This window comes from Pleurodeles waltl, chromosome 6 (genome assembly GCF_031143425.1).
Source record: "Pleurodeles waltl isolate 20211129_DDA chromosome 6, aPleWal1.hap1.20221129, whole genome shotgun sequence".
NCBI lineage: Eukaryota > Metazoa > Chordata > Amphibia > Caudata > Salamandridae > Pleurodeles > Pleurodeles waltl.
The window spans coordinates 1,456,768,926-1,456,776,425 of NC_090445.1; the positions used below are offsets into that span (position 1 = coordinate 1,456,768,926).

The 7,500-nt window shown below is 43.4% G+C and overlaps 1 protein-coding gene across 1 annotated transcript in view; it reads right to left on the reverse strand.

Annotated features, from left to right (window-relative positions):
* CABCOCO1 (ciliary associated calcium binding coiled-coil 1) overlaps positions 1-7,500 on the reverse strand; it is a 186,485-nt gene that overhangs the window by 97,973 nt on the left and 81,012 nt on the right. The window lies entirely within an intron of this gene.

Here is a 7,500-nt window from a genome sequence, read left to right on the forward strand (position 1 = left end):
TCCTTGTGAGCCCTCCTTAACTTATTGGGCTGGCTCCAAAAGTGACTGAGTCCCAAGGTATGGAACCATTCTGAAATGTGCTTGAACCAGGGGACAGAAAGTACGTTTGGTCTATCCAATAAGTCTTGCAAAGATTCTTTGTAAGTGTCTAATTCAGGGGTAGTCCAAATACGAACCCAAAAAATTAAAGGCCTTAAAGCTATTACATCAGAAATGCGAGGGAACCCTAGATCCAAAAACACTGGAACCAGGGGCGTACTACGAGGACATGCCAAGAGTGATCTTGCAAAGTTATTTTCCCCCACCGAAAACTTGCTAGATTTAGAGCAACCCCAGACCTCAGCACCATAGACCGCGGCACTCTGAGCCTTAGCTAGATAAATTTTAATAGCTGGGGAAACAACTTTCTCAATATTAGACATTTGAAAGCGCAAAATTGCCCCTGACCTATGTGCTAAGAGGGCTGAGCTTTTCCCTACCTGGGCCTGCCAGTTCATATCATTACTGATTCTTACCCCTAAATAATCAATAGAGCATACCTTACTCAAGGGAACCTCATTATACAGAATGTTACATCGTTTTGAGCTACCAGGACCACAGATCATAAGTTTTGTTTTGCTAGAGTTAAGTTCCAATCCATGATCTACACAAAACACACTAAACCTATCCAGGAGGGCCTGAAGGCCCATAGGTGTTTTAGAGATCAAGAGGGAGTCGTCAGCAAATAAGAGGATTGGAACTTTTGTATTATTCAAAGTAGGGGCATCGTTTAGACAGTCAGTTACAACTTGCACTACTTCATTGATAAACAACAAGAAGAGAGTAGGAGCCAGGATACAGCACTGGCGTACTCCCCGCCTGATGTTAATACGATCAGTGAGTTCCCCCTGGCTGCCCCATCTTACTCGAGCATAGGTGTTCTTGTGTAATCTTTGGATTAGATGCTCCAAGTTCAACGGGACACCAGTTTTTATTAAGACTTCCCACAATTTCTGCCTTGGAACAAGATCAAACGCGGACTTAAGGTCAACAAAAGCAACATACAAATTTTGTTTGGCCAAGGTAGCGTATTTCCAAAGTAACAAAAAAAATCTAAAAACTTGGTCCATAGTGCTAATTTTTAAACGAAACCCAGCCTGAAGGGGAGAAAGAACCTGGTTAGCTTGGATCCAGTCCATTAGCCTATCAAGGACTTGCTTAGAGAAAATCTTTTGAAGATTGTCAATAAGGCTAATTGGGCGGTAATTGGCTGGCAGTCCCACATCTCCTTTTTTATAAATAGGAATAATTTTGGCTCCGAGCCACGAGTCCGGAATGGGGCTACCTGCTGCGATGGCATTTGATAAAGTATTAATGTACCACGCCCAAATAACGGGTTCAGACTTAAACAGGTAGCCCGGTATCTTGTCGGGACCGGGAGCCTTAGCGGGTTTCAAAGAATTAATAGCTGCCGTGGTTTCAGCAATTGTAAAAACAATGTCCTCCTAGGGATCTACATTTGCCACCCGCATAGGTCTCGTGAGGCAATTGCTCAAATGAGGCATAAATCTCTGAAAAATGAGACACCCATCTTTCAGGCTGGATGTGAAAATTAGGGATTACATTACCCTCTCTTTGCCTGTGAGTCAGCAACCTCCAAAAATAACCCTTGTCTCGATTTTCGACTGCCTCCAGCAACTTCTGCCAGATCTCAAATTCCCAGTTTTTCTTCGCTAGATTCAGGGCCTTAGTGTAGCTGACTCTAGTGGTCCTGATCTCCTCCTGTGAATGCATGCGGAGGGCCAATTTAAGATTAAGCCTAGCGAGGTCGCAGTTATTGTTGAACCATTCCCTGGATCGGATGGCATCTGGAGTATGTCTCACAGTGGTTTCTTTATAAAAGACGTTCTGTCGAAATTTTATCAATTCAGCATGAATTTCCATGATTGGAAGACTATCGACCTCTTGCTTTTCAATACCTGAGAACAACTGTAAAAAGGAAAAATAAATTTGTTTAACCAGAAATGGGTTAGATATAACTTTTGGCCAACTAACACGAGTTTGCCTGGAGTTTAGGGACGGGATCGGAACATCAGTGGTCTCTAGGTGTTGAGTTCTCCCAAATGCTTTGTTAAATAAGGTAAGACATAGAGGATAGTGATCGCTGTCGTGACGGAGTTCAACCTTCATGTCCAGAATATGTGACCAAAGCCTGATGTCAACAAAAAAATAATCAATAGTGCTGGACGAACATCCCCGCTTGAAAGTGGGGGCACGATTAAGATCAGATCTAGTCCGACCATTACATTCCCTGAGTCCATGGCGTAGGCAAAGGGAAGCCATCTGTATAGCCGCACAAGAACCAATACTAAGAGAATCATTCTTCACTTGGGGAATACCCCAGGAGTCATCTTCTTCAGATGTTAGATTACATACAAGGTTCTTGAATACAAAAGAACAATTTATATCGCCCCCTATCACCAGATGATTGGAAGGATGCAAGAATTCCATGTGCTCAACTAGCTGGGCAAGTATCCTTGATTCCATATTGGGGGGGACGAACCTCGCATACACGTTGACCAAGGTCACTATGAAACCAGGGTGAAATATAAGTCTCACACCCAATAAATCTAATGAGTTAAGGGGTAATACAAAGTGGTCGCATTGTAGTTTCTTATTCACTAAAATCATGAGCCCACCCATAGGCCTACCAAAGCCTCCCGAGGCAGGCTGAGCTGCGACAAAATAAGTTGTGAACCCCTCAACATATATTAGATCTTCCGCCCGGGTTTCCTGGAGAAGGCATAAGTCTTGCTTAGAGATGAAATTTACCCATCCAGGATCTCCCAACTTTTTCCTTATTCCAGCTACATTCCAAGATACAATATTGAGTACAGAGGACACAGATGTGGGTCTAACTCTCGGGGATATGATTGGGTTCAGAACCCTTGATCGTTTATCTCTATAAACCATAGCCTCTGAGGTGGGGAGCACTAGGGGAGAGACGATGTTTAGTCAATCTAAATCAGATAACCGGGGGGAGCGGGTCTTAGTCAAGGCTGATCGATTGCTATTTAGTGGACAAGGAGCCATTCCCTCGTGAGTATTGAAAGGTCTATAGGTCCTTCGTGACTCCCCCCCCCCCCGGAGAAAACATGCAGAGGCCAATTCCAATATTTCTACCAGATATTAGAGAATGGGTCCGTAGGTTGAAAGGCATAAGGTTATCGACCATAGAAGTGTCGAAAAAGAGGATTGAAATATAATCAAAATCTGAGTCTGGTTGAGCATGTCTACGTGCCTCCCAAATATCAGAACGGATAACAGACAGACATTTCCTCTGAATTCCGAAACAAATAGACAACTTTATTAATGAGAGAATCATGAGACTCTCTCTGCCCAGCAACTAACCTGGGGACTCCAGTCATGTAGATGTGTGCATCCTTCCTACTCTGATCATTTCTCCCCTTGGGGACTGTCGCCTGAATGAATTTGGATTGACATTGACGTGGGATTCTGGGTGGACTTACGAGCACTCGTACACCCTTCCCAACCATAGTTCCCATGGACACGGGATTTGTACAGGGAGGACGTAGATCGTAGTTGGTTGGAGCGGGAATAGGCATACGACCGGAATCGGTGGGGTTGTCATCAGATAGAAAAAGGCGACTCCCCTTTTTATTTGTTGCCATATTCACAGGCTTAGCCCCCAGCTTTGAATATTTAGGGTGAGAAGCTAAGTTGTCCCCAGTGGCTAATGAAGCTAGCGCGTTGGGCCCTCCAATCAACTCAGGAAGGTGGTCATTCGTGCTAAACGATTTACAATTACACAATACCTTCGTCTCAGATAGTCCAGAAATTTTACCCAAAATAGCCATTACCAAAGATTTTAATTTGTCCAGCTTCTGGGAAACGTTCTCCAGTTCGAGTGACATCTTGCGCTGAGCCTGCCAGACCAGTTCCCCTGTATCAGGTTCCACAGAAATTAAGGGCTGAGAGCGACCTGGGCTCTCGCTAGAAGTAGATAGGAGTTTAAATCTATTGGAGCAGAGAATATCACTAGAAACTACAGACTTGGAACCCAAATGCAGAGAATCCCTATGTTGGTTACATTCTGCAACTTCAACACTAGAAGTAAGCCTCATTGGTGGTGAGGGAATTGCAGCCTCAGATAAAGGGGGGTGGTGGAGGTCCGCTTCCACAGACAAAAGTGGTGTCCGTATTTTTTTGGTAAATAGATCCGGGATCTTCCTAATAGTCGAAGTACCAGGAATGGAAGGAGCGATGATAGATGGACTCCTCAATATTGCCTCTACTTCCTCAAACAAGGAGTCAATAGCTTGAAATTGATTCCTAATGGGTTTAGGAGGGTCATCAATTTCCCGACCAGCTCATTTCCTGTGTTTTTTGGCGCCGGAAGGTGGCGCAGGGACATCATCTGCCTTACGCTTCCCCATTATTCGCTACGGCGTGTCCAATCCAAGGACTGGGGCCCCCAAGGACGAAAACAAAGGGAAAATTGAATAATGATGACCCAGCCCGCACGGATCCCCTGGGTATAGAAAAAGAACGAGGGTACCTGGGACTGGCGGCACTGACCAGGCCCTGGCAAACCTGCTACTCCCACATTGCAGATGAAAGAGGGGGGGCCCAGCCCAGCCTCCACCGGACACCGACGGGCACAGGACGGGCCCGCAGTAGCGGAAGCGCAAGCAAGTCTTTAAAGGGCTCCTGCCCCGGCACAAGTCACTGCCTCCTCCTCCCGGCTGAAAACGCGCTTCCCTCAGCACTGCTGGTCAGCACGACATAAAACAAACAACAAAAAAAAATTAAGGGATTTGGCCCAGCCCAGCCTCTTGTGGGCGCTGACGGGCGAAGGACGGGCCCGCCCTTGGCCCGGGCTTCGTCCGGGCGCGTCCCGCGACGGCGGGTGCGCGAAGTAGAATTAAAGGGCTCCTGCCCTATGGACCGCCTCCCGTCATCACAGCGACCAGCAATGCGCTTCCCGCGACGGCGGGAGCGCGAAGTAGAATTGAAGGGCTCCTGCCCTATGGACCGCCTCCCGTCACCACAGCGACCAGCAATGCGCTTCCAGCGACGGCGGGAGCGCGAAGTAGAATTAAAGGGCTCCTGCCCTATGGACCGCCTCCCGTCACCACGCGACCAGCAATGCGCTTCCCGTGACGGCGGGAGCGCGAAGTAGAATTAAAGGGCTCCTGCCCTATGGACCGCCTCCCGTCACCACAGCAACCAGCAATGCGCTTCCCTCAATCATAGATGTACATGGAGTTCAGCATCCAGGTATTACCTGCTCTTGGGCCCAATTTGATCGATTTGATGCCATAAACACCTAGTGTACTACAATCCCCTCCATGTACATCCCCAAAATTTTTAGCCATCGGATATGTTCTGTCTTGATTCTTGATGGCTTTCAAATGTTGAAGAAATCTTATTTTAAGTTTATGGATGGTACTGCCAACATATTTCTTATTACAACCACATTCAATGACATATACAACATATTGGGTATCACATGTGATTCTTTCCTTAATGTCACATTTTCTACCATCAAATGTTAAATAGTTGTATGTATTTCATGCAAAATTAGAGGCCTTACAATGGCCACATTTGAAAAAACCTAGACTTTTCTTAGACAACCATGACCTATGGTTATTTTAAACAAAAGGACTTTTTGTTAAGTGATCTCTCAAAGAATTGGTTTTACAGAAAGTGATCTGGGGATGTTGACCAATCTTGTTCTTTATCTCTGGATCTTGTTGTAAGATGTGCCAATTACGTTGTAAAATACCTCTTAAGATGTTATGTTGTCGATTGAATTCTAGAAACAGTCTGGGGGACGATAACTGATCTGTTTCAGAGCTATCAATTTGAGCTTTATTCTTAAAGAGTAACTCATCTCTACTTTTACTTCTAACCCTGTTGCAGGCATTGGTGAGGATTTTGTGGGGATAACTTCTCCTTAAAAAATCTCTGAAACATATCGTACATAACTATTTCGAAACCCTCATCATCAGAACATATCCTGCGAGCCTGCAAGAATTGACTATAGGGTATGCTCCACTTAAGAACTTTTGGATGGCCACTATTGTCATGCAGTATGGAATAAACCGTAGTCATCAATGTATAATTTTTTATAAATAGTTGAACATCCAAAAACTCAATGGACTCTCTACTCCAGACTGCCCCAAGATGAATATTCAGCTGGTTGATATTGAGCAAATGAATATATTACAATAACAATTCTTCTTCACCATCAAACTCATGCTTTATCGATGTATACAACGAGGCAACATCCATTGTGAACATTAGATAACTCTTCTGCCACTGAATATTGTGAATTTTAGTAAAAAAGTAATTAGTGTCACATAGGTAAGATGGTAATTCGGTAACATATGGACATAAAAATAAATCCAAATATCTCGAGGTATTTTCTAGTAGAGACAAATTCATGCTTACGATAGGTCGCCCTGGGGGATGATGTACATTTTTATGAATTTTAGGCAAAGAGTAAATACAGGTTTTTTTGGGAAAATCAGTTTTTAGGTATAAATATTCATTTTGATCAATTAAATTTTCACCACGCCATTCTTCCAGCAATCCATGATATATCTTCTGATATTGCCCAGTAGAGTCCATGCCCAATTTTTCATAGTGACATTCATTATTTAATTGTCGTTGAGCTTCCTGTATATAATCCTCCATTTCCATAATGACAATATTGCCACCTTTATTGGAAGGTTTGATGATTATAGAGTAATTGGCTTTAAGGGAATTTAAGTCTTTCCAATCTCTCACAGTAAAGTTACTGGAAAAATGTCTTTTAGTTTTAATGTTATTGATTTTATGACTCATACGAAATGTATCTATATCACCCACTGTGAGTTCATGGAATAAATCAATTAAATTGCCACTTAGTAATTGTGGGTTAAATCTACTCGACGGTCTCATCCTACTATTCTCAGCGTGATTGGTAATGAAACCCATGGTTTTGAAAATGTCTCCATCATCACGCTCGATGTTATGAATGTTACAATTGTCCATGGTTTCCTCAGCTAATTCATCAATAGAAATTAATGCTGAGATATCTTCAATAGTAAAGCCTGAGGGTACCAAATTAACAGATTTCACATTGGAACCAAACACAGTAGGTTTGGAAAAATATTTCATAAGGCGTAATTTACGGACAAATTTATATAGTTCAATCCTAAATGTAATATACGTTGCTGATTAGATGTGAGAGTAGTTTTTGAGATATTCACGATGATATTGGATTTTTCAGAAATATGATTTGCTGAACTTGAATGGTTTATTTTCAATGTTAATTGCTTTTTCCTCTGGCCCGGCCTCGTCTAGTACCTCCTCGCCCTCGCCCTCTGTTTTTGCTTGGCTGTGTTGTGGCCATTTGCATCAATCGCATCTCCCCTTGAAAATCCAACTTGTTAAGTGGTGCTTCATCAGCTGAAGAATTAGGATCTGAACTAACATCTGTAAGCTGGACAT